This window comes from Oreochromis niloticus, linkage group LG10, assembly GCF_001858045.2.
Source record: "Oreochromis niloticus isolate F11D_XX linkage group LG10, O_niloticus_UMD_NMBU, whole genome shotgun sequence".
Taxonomy (NCBI): Eukaryota; Metazoa; Chordata; class Actinopteri; order Cichliformes; family Cichlidae; genus Oreochromis; species Oreochromis niloticus.
Window position 1 is genome coordinate 22,645,979 of NC_031975.2, and position 17,825 is coordinate 22,663,803.

General features: G+C 38.3%; 1 long non-coding RNA gene across 2 annotated transcripts; it reads right to left on the bottom strand.

Moving 5' to 3' along the window:
- Positions 1-8,682: 8,682 nt before the first annotated feature.
- On the bottom strand, positions 8,683-17,038 carry LOC112847989 (uncharacterized). 2 transcript variants are annotated; one of them, XR_003221847.1, is made up of 4 exons: positions 16,971-17,038; positions 16,756-16,877; positions 9,729-9,935; positions 8,683-8,948 (listed from the first exon to the last, which is right to left on the bottom strand). It is a non-coding gene; the product is annotated as an uncharacterized LOC112847989 (long non-coding RNA). The 2 variants fall into 2 exon arrangements; XR_003221846.1 differs by lacking the exon at positions 8,683-8,948 and having other exon boundaries at positions 8,986-9,935.
- Positions 17,039-17,825: the final 787 nt, after the last annotated feature.

The window sequence follows — 17,825 nt, forward strand, 5'->3', positions numbered from 1 at the left end:
GAAAAATATTCATAGGTATTTTTTAATAAACTGAACTTACACATATACTTAATGGCCCAGGTCTAAACTTGAAAACTTTGAACCATTGTCTGACTGGCTGAATGGGCAGCTGAGTGGTAAAGTTGAAACTTCTTCAGAATCTACTGGATTGCCTCTCATTTCTATTTTACCAAACATTTACTTACACATTACATGTGCAATTGTGATGCCTCTTTCTTTAAGCCCCACATGAGACATGCACAATTAAATATACTGGTTTTGTATCTGAATCTCATGAGTCTTCCATACAATCCAGAACATCTGGAAGTAACATCTAATAATCTCCTGTCAGTCATTTTTTATCAAATCTGTCAATAAATCTGAGAAAAGTTCTCACCTCACCCCCTCAGAGTGAACTGAGTTTGATTAAACAGAGTTTTGATTTTAACATTTGGTGGGTGGTAAAGCTTTACTTTATTAGAAAACTATTTCAACACAGAGGACATCACAGCTAGATAAGCCTGGTATCAAAATGTAGATAAGAATTAGACATTTTATATAATATTTTATATTGACCAGGTACCCATTTCACATGACGTTATGACTTTTTAATTTTACCTCAAAAGCTTTTTTGTCGATTGAATTATCAGAAAACAGAACCCTTTCAAGGTACCGATGCTTGATTTTTAGTCTACATTGTAGATATTAAAATGGTTTTTAATAATGAAAATATGAAATATTCCATGACGTTTTTTGTTGGTCAAAAAAAATTTTCTGAAGAAAAGTGAGATTTTGGCTTTTTGATTGTGACACTTGGCAGTGGGTGTAAAATTGATTTGGTTGCAGTTCTCAGAGATAGAATGTGATTTCCAGTCCTAAAAATTTCATCTGGTTATGTCCTGTGCTGAAAAATGACAGGGAAAAAATGAGTCAACTTAAAAAGCACCCAATTTCAATCAATCCCTGTGTACTTCAAGGACCTGTAACTTGGACAAAGTTCCTGTCCCAAAAAAGAAAAAAGGTAGGGCACTCAGATGGCCACTGAGTTTTCCACTGAGTGGCGTGATCCATACAATTGTATTTTTTTCTATTTCACGTTAAAGCAAAAAATTAATACCAAAGAAAAATGCAAAATCAGTTGTCCCATATGGAACTAAAACCACAGGCAGAACTGTTAGTTGTGGCAACATCTCCTGATCCTTGATTTGCTGCCTTATATTGCATAAAGGTAACCAGAAACATGGAACACGCGTCAACATTTTGAGAAAACTGCACAAACTTTCATGATTGCATTACACACCCAAGATTACAACTGTGCATTTCTAATCAACACTGTTTCTAATGTCTAGTAAAAACATTTTTCCATGATGCATTTTGCCATTTCAGTGGCAGATACACACAGGGATGCATTGCTAAACTTAATTAGAGACAATGCTGACAATACTCCTTCCCACAAGTGCGACAAGTCTGCCTGCATCAATCTTATGAATATGTCTTAATGAATTCGAGAGGACCATGAATGTAAATGTGAGTTATTACTGGATGACAGATTTACCGTTAAGGATTTATGAAGCCAGTAATCTTGTTCATGCTTCATCTGAAGCAGGATTTTGACTCATAGCAGTCAAAGTTAAGCTCGCTGTTCCACCACACTTTAAGGATGAATTGCATTTGGAATCAGTTGCAGAACAATCAAAAGACTACTTGAAGTCGAAAATTACAAAGTAGTAAACTTTGCAATTTTAGACACATTACAGGTGCGAGTTTCACAGCTATCATCAAGTTCTATGTTTCCATCTTAGCTGTGAACAGTGCCATCTGTGAATTATTATTACAAGTGTGTTGATGTTCGCTCAGTCCCAAGGCCGCAATTAGAATATTCCTGAGAAAGGCGTAATGACAGTAGCAAACGGCTCCGGGTGTAAAAGAGCAACACCTTCAAAACTAGTGGTGTAACAAATTCTGTAAAAGTACAACGCACACTGGAAACACACACACACACACACACACACACACACACACACACACACAGTAGACAGGAAGGCAAAAAGCTGTTTTCACGGTGGTCACATGCACTTGGAAAATGATGTTCTGAGCCTTCCTAAGAAACACCCACAGACACACAGATTCATAAACAGAGAAACACTAACTTTATCCCCAACTACAGCCCCACTTTCAAGCACACCTGCAGTACTAGACAAAGCGGGGAGGTGTGTGTCTTTCTCCCTGGTGTTTGTCAGGTCTAATTAAAGAGCATGCTGCTCACTAGAGGAGTTGATGACACATAAGGGTGTTTAATTAATATTCGAAAGCAGGAACGCATTGAAGCATTGCAGAATGGGTCAGGCTGCTGGGAAAACAGGATTTCTGGCTTCAGTAGGGGGAAAAAGTGAAGAAAATGTACAAGTATGCAGGAATGAAGACGGTGTAGGGAGCAGTGACTAGAGAGAAAGAAAGAAGAGAGATTGAATTAAATGGAAAAAAAGCAAAGGGAGGGGAGAAAGGATGAAAGAAAAGAAATTGAGAGACAGTGTGTAAAATCACTCATGACCAGCAGCAGAGTAGAAGGAACTGTGCAGCGTGGCAAATGAATTGTTCTGCAGGAAGCATTTTCATTTGTGTGCACACGCAGCACAAAGCTACATGGGGGTTCTTTCTGTGTGTGTGTGTGTGTGTGTGTGTGTGTGTGTGTGTGTGTGTGTGTGTGTGTGTGTGTGTGTGTGTGGATATGCTGGCATGCATGCAGGTTACTACAGTCCTTCTCTATTTACCAAGTACAAACCAACATGTGACAGCACAAGGAATAATTTCCTCCTACTGAATGTTTACTTACTGCTTGAGCATGCTATTAAATTCCATTATTTAAATATTGTAAAAATCTTTATTGTACTGTGCACTATCTGAGAATGTTATTTAAGGCAGCAATTACATTTCCCTAAAAATAAACTGTAAATAGGGTTGATTATTTTCTGCATAAATCCACAGTTCATTATCACCGAAGCAGATGGATACATTGCCACATGAAACATGTATATTCGGGGCAATTAATCCTGAAAACAAGCTGCATTCAATATTTCATTATCATCATCATCATGAAGTCAATATTTAATTTCGTTGTTCACTTCTTTGGTTTTCTCTGAGTGCCTGAGAAACTTTATGGCATTTTTTTCAGCCTAAACCAGACTCTGTGCAAAAGTCTATAATAGAGAGATGAGTTCTACACTAGTAGGAAAGCTATGCAGCTATTAACAGATCTGGCAATGCAGCCTCGCCCCACACACTAAGTTACAAAGGCTCCAAAAATATGCACCAGAATTCATTTCCAACAACACCTGCCTCGTAGTAAGAAAAGGCCACACCTTAGCACTTTGCATCTGCATGTGAACAGAACATCACCCCAGTTTTCATGCTTAGTCCTTGCTACTGCAGTTTGGCTACGTTTTCTCTTGTCAGATAAAGGCAGTTTCCTCTTGTGGTCTTGTAATTATCAAAAGATGAAGAAAAGTTATTGTAGCAGTATCAAAATCTGTAGCCTTCCACAAGCCACAGACCTGGTTTTGTGTTGGTAAGACTGACTCCCAGGGGGAGAAATTAAGTTATTTCGACTAGAAAGACATCTCAAAGCATTCTAAAAACTGTGCTCCAGATTTATTTTTTATTCCTAATATTCAGTCTGGTATGGTGTGGAGAGTCAACTTAAACTAGAAAACCACTTGGAGAGTTCATTTCTTAATCAAAGCTGATGCCCTGTCTCAGAGTTTGAATGAAATTGATCCAGACCATAATAGGATTTTTTGTTTGCCCATTTTCCAGCTTTCCACCAAGTTTTATTCAATTCTGTTGTAGTTTTTGCATATTATTGCTGACAGACAGAAAGACAGCACTGAAACATACATTCACCTTTTCAGAGGAGCTGCCTGAAAGAAAATCTGATAGGAATGCACAAACATAGAGCAAGTGTTTATAGCTGCAGTGTTTTGTTCTGCTAAACCTTGTTTCTGTTTATCCTCAGGCCTTTAACCCTTTCCACTTTGTACTGGGACCATTGCAATTTTTACAAGATTGCATAGTGTATTTGTTTAAGAGGCCACCTAAAACTATTACTGTGATTAATATGGATGCATCAATGCATCATTGCTGTTTTGTACCATGAGTGTTGGCATACTGGCTTGATCCCACTGCACACATAGTGAATAACAGGTAAATTTAAAACTACTGCAGCCACTGATGGATTGTGTTTCATTGCCTGATCGATTCATCATCTTTGGAAATAAATAAATAAATTTTTCATAGTCATAATCGCTGATAGTGCATGGTATCCAGTCCTGTCATTGATGCCATCTTGCATGACATCAGTGGCTTTTCACTCAATTCATAGTATCTAACCTATTAACCTGCTGGGACTTTTGCATAAAGCCAAGCAGAGACAATGACAACCCACCCCCAGGGAGCAGCACAACACATACTGTACACTTTTATATATGCTGACAGCCTCCTGCAGCTTGCTTCACTCTTCCTAGACAGCTTCATCTTCCTGCACTCCTTCCTGGCAGAACTGTAAAATATTATTTCTAAATATTGACTGTTAGCCAGCAATAACAATTAATAAAGTTTTCTTGGAATCATTCTTGTAGTAAAAATAACACTAAAACACAATAAAAACACTATACTAAACATAAAACTGTATTACTGGAAAACTGTACATAAATTATAGCAAGTAAAAGCAATATGCTTCCCGTCTGTGTTATATGGGCCAATATTATTGCTATAGAAGTTTAAGAAGTTAAGAGAAGTTCTGCACTTATGAATGATTGTGTTGCAGTTCTGAGAGGACCGTGTATCTCTTAATAAACAGCTCTTAATGAGCTACCATTAATTAAGTAAGCACTAAGTATGAGCTAGCATTAAAAACTAAGCTAAAACTCTGTTTCCACACAACAGATTTGCAGATTGTAACTGATCTCAGAACAATGAAAGCAGAGGCAGTGGCATGTCATCTAAGACACTGATTTTCCGTTATACACCCAAGACCAAAGGTTTCTCCACAATGCACATGCACCAATGACCAGAAAAGAATGACTCCTCACAGATTTCAGTGGCTCCTAGTTAAGCTGAATTAATCCTGCTTCAAGAGACAGTAGCTAAGTGTGACCACAAGATGGCAGAAATTTTAAAGGATGGATGCAAACTGAAGAGGTTTATGACCAACTTTAACTGATATCTATTTTTTGGATTTCACTTAACAAGCGCTGCTTGTTTTGCTTGCCCTGAAGAAACTCCGGTGATCTAAACCCAGTGTTGTCAATACTGTGCAGCTCTCACTCTACTTTGCTGGTACAGCTTTCCAAGTCCCAAAAAATATGAAAGGATATAAAGCCGACGTATAGGGAAGCTATAGAATATCTGAAGTCCATATATTGATGTGTTTTTGCCCATTGAAGTACATTTATCACACTGTTTTCTCATACTTTCAGTCTGAACTATTTTGGAGCATTCAAAGTGCACGAGACAGGCTATTATTTGCCTTGTTCTCCACGAGGCATGCAGTGGAAACAAACTTTCAGGATGCCATTCACTCTATAATTTAAACTTTTGATTGCACAGAAATAAAAACTTGCCTGTTTGCTTGTTTGATGGGGTGGTAAGTATTAGACTGTTTTTGGAAATTCTGTGAGTATAAGTGTCTCTTACTCATACAGCCCAAGGTTGCCGGCCTTACAGTTGTGGAGCTATCACTCACTGAATTTGGAAATGTTAACCAGAATAGTGGTGATTAAATGATGAAGAGGACCTTCATTAACTTTGGCCTTGTGTTTGCTCCCATTTTCTCCATCTTTCTGTAGCTCAAGAATTACAGTGTACCTGCTAATAGGGTGCTAATAAGGGTCCTCAATTATATTTATATCGCACAAGAAACACTAAATGTTCTACACTTATATGTGGACTATTCACCATACATCCACACAAAGTCTTTAAAGTTTGTCATGCGTAAATTAGCTTACACACAAACAAACACACACTTGGCAGCTTTGCCAGGAGGCTTTGAGTCGCTCCATCCTTCTGTATAGCTTTATTTGTTTTGTCATGAAAGCAAATTTTTGAAAATTGACACTTGCCGTAACGAGCATCTGTTTTCGCCATCTGCGAGCTATGCAAATTAAGCCAATGAATATTCAGACAGGACTCAGTTTAGAGGCACAAGTCCTCAGGCTTGCTTACAGTTGGTGGAGAGAATCATGTGGACCATCGGGATGAGGGGAGGAGGGAGTTAATCTTGCTACCTCTGCTCTCCACCTCCCCATCCTTTCTTTTTCAGTTTAAGCGGGCATATGTTAAATGAAAGCTCCGCTAATTTAGAACAATTTATGAGCTGACAGACATGTCTGCTTTATTCATCCACTCCCTTGGACATCTGATCTACCTGGAGAAAACCACTTTGACTGTTTCGCCAAACTGTGGTCTGCCACTCTTCATCTTCTCTTCATCATCTTCTATTTAGTTCTTTACTCTCCAACTATCCTCTCTTCATCTGATCAATCCATCTTCCTTGAGTCTACTCCTTCATTTTATCCTTCTTGCCTCTAGTCTGATGTTTTACTCGCTTTAATTTTCTATCACTTCTTTCTTTCCACTGTTGTTATCTCCTCTTATTCCCTTTTTTCCCATCTCTCTTCCTCTTTCTCTTACCGTTCCACTTCATTTCCATTTTTACACCTCTCCTCTCCTCCTCACTTTCTCCCTACAGCGAGGGCATTCGATGAATAATTCAGAAGCTTTGCAGGATGATAATGGGAAATTAGAGGTGAGACTGTGTGTAGCTTGTGCGCATGTGTGTGTGTTAGATTAGTTGATTCATTCTGGCCAGGAGGCAACTGTAAGGGGCTCTTTATCCATATAAATTATGTCAATAAACTGACGCTTCTGTTTAAAGTTTCAAAGTGAAGACGAGTGACAGGCAATTTAGTAATCTCAGAATGATGAAGTAATGATTACCCTTCAATGTTATATCAACATTATCGCCAGCCACTATTAGAGCTATCAGTCAAAGCTTATTGGTGGGAAAATTTGGCAAAAAACAGAAAACCCTTTGCTGTCCTCTGGTGCCAGTAGGTGGCAGTTTCAACTGAAAGGCCACCACAGTTAGCTCACCGTATGGCACGAACTTAGGACTGCTTTTTTTATAGTGTAGAGCATAAATATAAAATTAAATAACACAATGGGAGAATAAAGTAGTTAACAGTTGCAGTCAGTGATTAACACAATGCAACTCGGCCTAGCTAGCAGACATCTAGTGGTCATGTGAAGAACTTTGGGTAGAATCTACATCGGCAAGCCAGAAAATGGAGCTTTTTAGCACGCTGGTGTTGTTAAAAGATCTACTGGGGGGGTTTCCATGCCTTACCCGGTAGTTGGTCAGCGTTACGTAAAAGGGTTCCATTGCAACGTGTTACTGTAATCATGTTGAATTTATAGAAGTTGAGTAATATAACTCATTACTGATAGTGCAATCAGTACTCACAACATCACCGCAGACACAAAGGTTCTTCAATTATCTGCATAATGGACTGATATAAATGTGCAGGGGAGGGAAAAAATGGTGAAGCGGTCGGCAGCTATTGAGGTAGTAAAGATACGGACATTACATTACATTTATTTGTATTACACAAAAGAACAAAAGGTAAAGTAGAAAAGGTAAAAACTGAGTGTATGCCGATCCCAGCTCAGCAGACAGAACCTGATTTTGTTAGATGCTGAAGATCAGGTTCTGTCTGCTGAGCTGGGATCGGCATACACTCAGTTTAAACTTAAACTCAACTTTAATACCGTACCGTGATGATGACTGTGAAACTTCTTTGGGCCAGTCAACTCGTTAGAAACTTTGTGTCCATACTTAAACACTGAAAGAATGATTGTATACGTCCTCATTAGTGTCAGCGTGTGGGAGTGTAGTCTGCAGTTTATGGTATTAACTGGTAATTATGTGAAAATGCATTTCAGGTCATGTTACGCAAACATAATCTAATAAGTAGTGTAACAAATTACTTTCTCTGGGGATTAATTAAGCAACATAATCCAATACTAATAATATTTTTTAAAAAGGAAAGGAGAGGAAAGAGGGAAACAAAGGGAAGGGAGCATTAACTCCAAAAGATGGGACTGAAAAGAATATCAAGCTTTAAGGTCGTGTAGATTATGATTCTGCACTTCCTCTGTCCTCTGTGTTTTTGCTCCTCTTACAAACTAGAAACAGATCTTTCTCATCATTCCCTGTTTAACAGAGTGATACAACAAAATGTAAAACTTCTCACTAGGAAATGTAGGAGGTCAACTACTAGAATTATGTTTGGGTTTAATAACAAGCGATAACAGGAATCCAACTGATAGCATTTGAGAAAAGTGCGTTAGCAGGCTAGCGGCAGCCTAAAGGTAGTAAGTTGCTATTCTGCTTTTCTTAAACACAGCTAAACATCATCCATCATATCAGATTTCTGTTACTTTTATCTGTGCAAAAAGAAATAAATGGGAAACACATTTTTTTTTATAACTGTGGCAATGAGTGGTCACATCACTGTTTTCTGTGCCAGTTGCAAGGCAAAATAAAATGAAAAGTAACCAAGTAGAGTCCAATTATTTGCTTTACCAAATGTGCATATGTTATATATGTATAAGTCTTTGACATTTTTCATAAAATGTCAAAGCACCTTCTTCTATTGTTGACCATGTAGCACTCAACCTTGAAATGAATAAAAAGAGAAGGAAATTCAGTCAAATTCTGACTTCAGGACCTTGCTTTTACCTCAACATGTGAGTTCAGCACCCACTGTTGACCCCATCGCTACAAAACAGCTGCTGGCCTGGAAGCTAAGTAAAGCCTAGAATTTCTGCTTCCCACTCTGAAGGTTTGTGCTGTAAGAAGTCCTCCACACGTCACAGTAAATGCAGTCTTTTTGTAAAAAGCAGAATGTGATCTGTTAAAAAGAAACAAGAAGAAAACACGAACATGCTAAAATGTTTATATTAAAGTATAATAAATAGTACTGAAACTCATCACTTATAACATGAATGTATATGGCCCTGGATCTGTGGCTATTCTTGAATCTACGGGCGTTTACTTAGATAATGAGGGCTTTTCTCTTTTGACTCATTTGTGCCTCGTTGCCTTCTATGGCCTCTATCCTCTTGCCTGTGACCTGGAAATCAGTTTAGTACTTCATGCTGAAGGATGTCTGAATTCCTAAAATTGACATCACTTTAAAACGAGTCTCCAAGGCAAGGACGTCTCTTTGTTAAATGCCTGTTGAGTCAACTCCTTGCTCCTTGTGTCTCTTCTGCATCTCTTCCGCTTGCATCTCCGGTGGGAGTGTTTAATGTGAGGAGATGAGGATGTGCAATTTGGGAAAGGAGGAAAAGCTGGTTTGTTTTACTGCAAGTCTGGTCCAGTTAAATCTGCGATGTCAGCAATGAACTGAAGCAACTGCATCCTTTATCTGACAGGAGAAATCTATTTCAGTCGAGAATGTGAAGCTCTATTTCTTAATGGCTGCTCTAAAGTGTTTTAATTGTGCATGCACACCCAGTGTCTTTGCTACTCTGCTCCTGCATTATCCCCGTCCCTAGAGGTGACAACAGAAAGCATCTCTATCTGTCTTTTCCCTCTGAATGGAAGATAAGTTTACTCTACGGGTTGCCTTTGAGTGCTGTGGGCAAGCTCATTCACTCTCCTTCAGGGCTTCATTTAGCTAACTTACAGTCTAATCCGTGCAAATCCATCCAGCTGGAGGTGAACGGCAGAGCAAGCAGCTGTCAGCTGCAAACTGGCCTCCATCCTGCCGAATCCTGGAGTAGCAACAGCAGCGCTGACAGAGAGGGACTGTCAGAAAAACTGACCAGGGGGGTACTGTGACACTAAAAGGCATCTTCTTCTCTCTTCTTCTCTTCTGTGTGCATTTGTGTGGCTGAAGATGGACGAAATGTGGGGATGAAGATTGAAGACAGAAAGAGGAGATATTTTTCCAGGGTTGATAGAAAGCAATGAAAAATTCACCAAATATCCAAAAGCTGTGATCAAGCTAATCAGCGGTGTTGCACTGGGCTGACATTAGCCCATTAATGATTCAATTACTGCAAAAGTCATTTTAATAACACTCATCACCTGAAATGTAAATTTTTGCACCACTGCATCTGAAACTAAATCAGAAAATCTAGACTTTAAACAACAGCTTGACAGTGTGTGAGTGTGCTTCATGCACAAAGGTAATAATAGTAGTTCTTGGGGGTGTCTTTGATCTTTTCATAATATCATGAAAAACAATACAGATATTTCTGATGTATTTCAAGGAACATCCTTTAAAAAAGTGAGTACACTAAAGACACAACCAGTATGTAATTTCAAAAGCAGCGTTTCTATCAGCTCAAACACAGTGTTTGTGTTCAGTTTGTCACACAGTGTGTTGCTAGCTAAAGGTCCAGCTGCTGTATTTCACAGGGACAGATAAAAACAGATGACTTCAGTCAGAGAAAGAATAAGAGGAAGAGAAGAGTTTAGGTTTAAAGGTACGAGCCACTCAGTGACACTTGATAAACTGCAAATTTAAAGCTTACATAATTTTAGATTAACTCACTCAATTCCAACTTTAAACCAACTGTAAACAGTATAAAGACAATACACAGTGTAGTGTCAGTGTAGGAAATGAAAATCAGCCATGATAGCTATGAAACATCTGTTGACATCTGGTTGAATTAATTTATGTAAATCCACAAAGAGCAGCAGGTCAGCTGATCACAGCCTGTGCACTAAGAAAACCGACTGGAGCTCACATTAGGAATTATTTGGGGCTGTGGTTCTTTCATTCATATTTACAGATCTTAGGGTTTCCCCACCTGCTGAATCCCACTGTGACCCCTTGCTTAGATGTGGAGGCAAAGTCACCCTCTACGATGTAGGCAACAGAACATTTTTCTTAATTATTTCACTGCGTGTGTCCTAAATAACGGATTCAAATTGAGTGCATTCATTAGAATTAAAAATTATATTCAGATATTTGTATTATCATGTACTAATGTTGTTTTATTATTACATTAATATAGCACAAGGTTCAGTTGCCTTTCTACAAAAAGGTTAGTAGAATTGTCCTTCAAGGAGCTACTTTTTACTCTCTTACTTTCAGAGCTGCTACTTTTTCACTTTTACCTGAGTAAAAAACTTGCTTGAGTACTCCAACTTTTACTGGAGTAGTTTTTAACACAGGTACTGTACCGTACTGCTACTTAAGTAAAGAAAGTCTGTACTTTTGCCACCTCTAGAAGGCAGACGTGTTACATACTAAACCTCATGTTTACCATATCTTCTGAAACAAATGCTTCAGTAAGCTTAGCACTGTCTGCACATGGACATTTGGCCCTCCACACAAATGAAACGTATGTCGTCAGGATTTCTGACAAAAGTCCGTCATGAATCCTCTTTCTGCTTCTCCAGTCCTCGGTTTTCCTGTTACACATGCTCAGTTTCCTTCTATTCAGCTCACCCGACTGAGGTCAAAGAAATACTGTCTGTGGATGATGACATCACGCTGGAGCATATTAGACAGAGACATCTGTCAGGATACAAGGTTTTGGATTCAGGGTAGGAGCACCCCACACACCCCTCAAGGGTTCAGCCCTCAGGTAATGGAAAGAGCATTATTTCCTTTTCCTCTGTCACAGAATGAGAGTCTCATCCTTTCTAGCACACACACACGCACGCTCTTTTTCTGTTTCAGTCTATCTTTTTCTCACGTCCACTTTATGCCCGCAGGGAGAAAGCGTTCCTATATGATGCCAATAACAACACCAGGGTGAGCCTCTCATGTTTCCGTATCTACCTCCATCCCATAAAGCTTTGCACAGCACCGACTCTGTCACCCCGCAGCGCCTGCTGCCTGTACTCGTAAAGAAACTTGGCAACAATCCCTCATCACCGCAACAGTCACAAAGCTGCACATGCAGCAATCACTTGAAGGCCCTTGTCTTGTACCTGTAGTACTGCACTATTGCAAGAGATGCACAGCAGATCAAAATTCACATACCAGTTCTGGAACATAACTATTATGATATAATATTATAATAACTGGCAAGAAACAACTATATATAAGTAATTGTGACAGTTCATACTTGTTAAGATAACACATTGCCTAAATTTTCCCACTTACACTTGCAGTGAAGGAAAAAGCTCTCCCACAGCGTGACTTGTTATGCAGAGGCACAAATTTTCTTCTTTTTTCCTCAGAAGAGTAAGACTTCATGCGTCCCATCCCATATCAAATATCCCAGTGAAGTACACAGGAAGACAAGTGATAAAAAATGATGAGCTTACATACTGTCACTCAGGCTGGCTGCATGCATAAAACCTGACTTCTGGGAGAGATGGGAATACAGCACTAAGACGGGAAAAATACATACATGCACACACAGACACCGAGATAATATTCATTGCCTGGTGTTACAGTCGTTGCCATTTAAATTTACACTGATCTTCTTTTGTGCCTTCTTTCAAGTCCATTAACGCTGATCTTTGAGCTCACCATACAGATGGGCAACAAAGACCATCAAAAAGTGAATTTACTAAAAATTTTCCTCTATTACATGGTCATGATTTAAACATTTCAGTACCAGAAATGAAGTGAATATTCATGCATGCTTAGTCTGTTGGGAGGGCAGGGAACTCATCAAAATGTGTCAGTAATTAATCTAATAAGCTAAAACATGATTTCACTGGACAGTACATTAAGTCTTTCCTCATCTTCTTTTTTCCAGACTGAATGAAGCAGCAGCAAGGGGCCTGGTAATAATTATTCAGAGGGATATTATTCATCTTTTTAAATCTTTAAAGCCTTAGATGAATATAGATGAGGAGACCCCTGTGAAACTGCAGTCAAATGCTGCCAGTCCTGACAGGGATGCAACGCACTGCAAAAAATAAATAAATAATAAATAAAAATCTTCATCTTGACAGATAATTTACTGGTACTTAGTGTACTTTCTAGACTGACCTGTTCCGTTTCCTCAAGAAAAGTGGCTTTACAATCCTAAAGAATAAAAAGTCACGAAGTATCGGGTGTTATTTATTTTCATCCTCCAAATAATGTTATTCTTGTGTTATTTTCCTCAGTGAGGTACCCCTGTAATAATGCTGGTATAATGTACTAATCAGACTTAAAGCAAGACAAATTCTAGCTGTATTTCCACCTCAGGAACTTCCCCCATATTCATCTCATCAACTCCAGTAAAAAAGATTTTTTTTTTGTTTTATGAAACACCGCATAGTATGAGTGCTGTGCTTTGTGCCCAGATGCTGTAACAGACTGCATGTGTCATAGGTCCCACTTCATACTTTTAATGATGCAAAGATTATTAGCGCTAAGAGGTATTTAAATAGAAAGTTTTGCCCCTGGCTTCCAGTAAAATTAGACAAATATCTGCAGTCAGGTCCTGAAGGCATTCAGTATGCAGTTCTTTAATAATTCACTTGTTTTCCATTTTTTGCTACTTTTATATTTTTCTGCTGTCTTCCTTGGTTTTACTGTAAATTACAGTGCGACTGAGTGGACTTAAATAACCCCCTTGTAGAGAATAGCTGGGGATAAAGTATGTTTTGTAGCCGTCAACACAGCCCATAAAATGATATCCTGTCATGGCTAGACTAATGCAAAATGCTTGTACAGACTCACAAATGCAAAAAGTGTCCAGACCTACAACTAATCAGAGCAACAAGGTAAAGACAAACAGAGTGCAGCATGCAGAGATGTCAGTCTGATAACAGCCCAGGCTTGCTCCTGTGTTTGAACAGGAGCAAGTCAAGGCAAAGCAATTTACAAGTATTTGAGTTTTGGTTGTTTATTTAATTATTATAATTTCATCGTGTTTCTTGTCCTCTTGTGTCTGTGTGCTCTGTGTCGCATTCCTGATTTATTTTGGTTAGGTGGCGCTCCTTGTGAGGCTTTTTGGTTGTTGTTTTTCTTCCTATCTGTGTCTTCTTATCTCTGTGATCCCATGACTGTTTTCACCTGTGCTCATTAGTTCCACCTAGTTCCCTGTATGTGTAATTATAGTCATGTTTCCCGCTTTGCCTTTTTCTCAGTCTGTGTGTTTGCTCTCCTCCTGCTTGTTGTGTTCTTCCAGCGTTCCCTTGTTTCTTTTGGGGCTCTGTACTATAAAGCTACTTCAACACACCAAGAATATCTTTGCATTTTCTGGCTTTTCTTACACTATCATTGGCAAACGGGTTGAAAGGTTAGACGGAGATGGTTATCGATGCAGATGTGAGCACGTTCACAGGAAGGGAGTGGCATTGGCAACATATGAACAGAACACTGTACAGCAGCATAGTGTTAAAAGTGCTGCACAAATTTGTGTGTGTTGTATATTTTTTGGTCAGTAAGACTGGAAAAGATTTATTTATTAATGATCCAGAGAATGTGTAAATGTTTTTAAACATAATTCTAATCTGATGCCAAGTCACTTTTACACCGCTGGAACTGCAGTTAACGGAATGCTGATTAGAAAATTGATAAGTTACATTAGTACACTCTTTACTACCAAGAATACCTGATCAATAAAAATAATTATGCTATGGGACGGTAACTTTTTATATTGAAATGTGTCCAATTTAAAGTTTCAAATGTGCAGCCATCGCACTCCAAATAAACAGCAGCACAGAGATAAAATAATTAACTCAAGTTCAAATGTTTATATTGCCACTCTGTGTACTAAATCACCAACTAACCATTTTCCGCAGCATTAATCTCTTGCGTTATTTGCACAGTGTTGCATTTTACTGTTGTGTTTTTATGTTCTCCATCCATTTTCATCACCATTTTATCATCATCTACATCTGATAGCATCTCTGATTGGAGTAAGTGGCATATATAGGGGTCATAGTGGTGTGGAATACCATTTATGAGCACGCTCAGATCCTGAAGCAGCAAGCCCAGCTTAGCAGAGAAAGTTAGTTGGTTATCGCTAACAAGAGTTTTAAGCTTTGTCTGACTAGCTAATGATCTAAAAATTAATATCTCCTGATGGGCCGGGCATCTGTATTTTGCATTTTCATTAAAAACACTGTTTCTACTGTTTCAGCATTTTCATTAGCTCACAAACAAATGATGTCATAACTGAGACTATCAAGCGGTTGGAAAGTAGCACTGTGTTGATTTAAAGTTAACAATAATAACAATGAAAACAGTGAATCATTTTCTTTACTTCCTGTCTGCACATACTGAATATAACTGTAAACGCTCCTTACGTTTCTTCCTAAATAAAACTGTCCTCTCCCTTTGGAATGAAAATAGAGAAACTGATCTCATAATAAAGACCTGCCTTTACAAACTGACAAAGTGTAAGTGGAAAGCAAATCTGATTAAACACCAGCTTTAATCTTTTTATACGATTGATGTTATTTCTACATTATCACTATTATTTTGTATTCATAAAGAAATCCTACAGGTGAAAGGGATTTTAAATGTTTTACAGTGTTGTTTATTTCTCTCACCTTTCTCTTCTCCTCCCTCCCTGCCTCCCTCTTATTTATATTTACCAAGGGACTCTGAAGCTCCATTACTACAGGTCAAGGCTCTATGCTGGGAAATAAAGATTAACTCTTGGCAATTAGAGAAGTGAAATTCCCTGGCAATGTTTATTATCCTGCCCTCAGTCTTGTTCTGGGGTTCAGCTGCTTCAATATGCATGTACATTCAATATTTAACATAGGAACATCAAAGTGGGCCATAGCCTCAGTACTGGGAAAAAAGGGAGAAAATGAGGCAACTTTATCGAGCTGTAGGAGACAGTGTTCCACGTGGGAGCGCCAAAAAAAGGCCAATTTCCTGTATATTTACTGTAACTGCTTCAGTTTGTCTCAGAGCATCATATTAGGCAAAAAATAAAAAATGCATGCCAAGAATAATTATCTATGATAACTCAATCTGCTAAACAGTATTTTAAAGACATATCACTGAAAATGGGAAAAAAAAAAAAAACATAGTACAGTCTTAAAATTATACACCTGATTAAGTTTGTTTTACTAGTTAAGGTTCAATGATACAACTCTGATTCTGACAAATACTACTCATTTGTTTCTTCTGGATTTCCCTCATTGCTGCCTGGTTTATGTTTACAGTTTTACATGCACTGAAAAATTTGTATGACCTACAGTAAATTGTGTGTCACTGTCTCTTTAAGCACTTTGTTAATAGCTGTCTTTTGCAAACAAAAAAATCTTTCTCTTAAATTGAATCTAGAAAATATGTCAATAATAGAGTTTGTATAAAATATTATTTTTGCATCAACAAGCTGATTCCCAAACACCTATTAGCCAAAAAAAACAAACAAAGATGTAAGGAATCTGAACAACTGGAGGACAAAAGAAAATAGAAACAGTATCTAAAAGTCATGTTTTTAAGAAATAGGGAAAATAATCCAGCAAAGACCTGACACAGGACCTGAGAGATGCATGTGGCCCTTCATCCATCTACTGTTCACTGAAGCCTCATCAGAAATTGTCTCAGTAGAAGGCTTGCTGTCAAGAAGCCATTCTTACGGAAAGAAACAGCCAAATTGCACAAGAACTAACAGAATATTAGTGGCAACACATCTTATGGAGGGATTAATCCAAATTAATTTTTTTTTGTTCAAATCATCATCAATATTTAAAGAGAAGGTCAGGAGAGAGGTACAGTGAGTCTCTATAGGCATCTACAAAACAAAACCCTGTCAGCTACATTTCAGACAGTGGTTACTTACACGAAAAATGATCAGATGTTGGTATGCCATGGAATACCATCTGGAAAGCATCTGATTGCTAATGGCTTCATTTTCGCGGTGACAGTGATCCAAAACCCACTGTCAAAGCAGTAAAAACATACCTGGATAGAAAAAGCAACAATAGAACACCAGCAGTCATAGATTGGCCTCCCCAGATCCTGAATGTCAACGTTACTAAAGTAGTGTTGAATCACCTTGATAGGAAACAGAAGAAAAGGCTGCCGACATCCAAAGAAGAGCTTTGAATGTCCTTCATGAAGCCTGGAGAACTATTCCTGAAGACTACTTAAAGAAGAAGAAAACTTGCCTTAGAGAGTTCAGGCTGTGTTCAAGAATAAAGGTCGACTTTGTTGAAGCTAAAAAATTAGAATTGTACAAACTTTGCTTTTGCTTTATATACTGTATTTCCATTTAATTACACGATTCAGTACACTGCACCTATTTCCCTTTTTCCTAGCAAAATATTTTTTTAAAAATGAGGTGTGACCTTTGTAGTATACTGCACTTAGTATTTAAGATTACCATTCGTAACTCCAATTTCTCAAAATGTAGTTATTTGACTGAAAAAGTTGACTTAGCGTTGCATGGCAATTTTTTATTTTTGAACTATTTTTAGTAATGGAAACAAGCTTCCATAAGAAATTCTTGCAACTCTTGTGTGGCGTTGTATGCATGTCCTGCTGCTCTCTCTGTGACTCAGGTACCTGCTGGTTTTTCTGTGGGGCCAGTGTGCAGCTGACTCCACTCAGCAATCAGTGCTGGGTATAAAAGCTGGTAGAGGCGCTGTGCAGCCCATGTTCTCCTGCAAGTGAAGGGATGTTTTTGTAGCCCTGTATTTTAGAGTTTGTTGTGGCTTATGTTTTATTGTTGTTATTTTCCATAGACACAGTGGTACAACTTTTTCTTTATCTTAACCCTTTTTAATAAAATTAATTATTTGGCAATTTGCCTTCCTGGCTGTATTTTTACTTTTATTTTTACTCTCCTCATCTCAAAGGTGCTTTCATGGAGTATACCAATGTATTCAGCCCAAGGACATTTTTTGGATA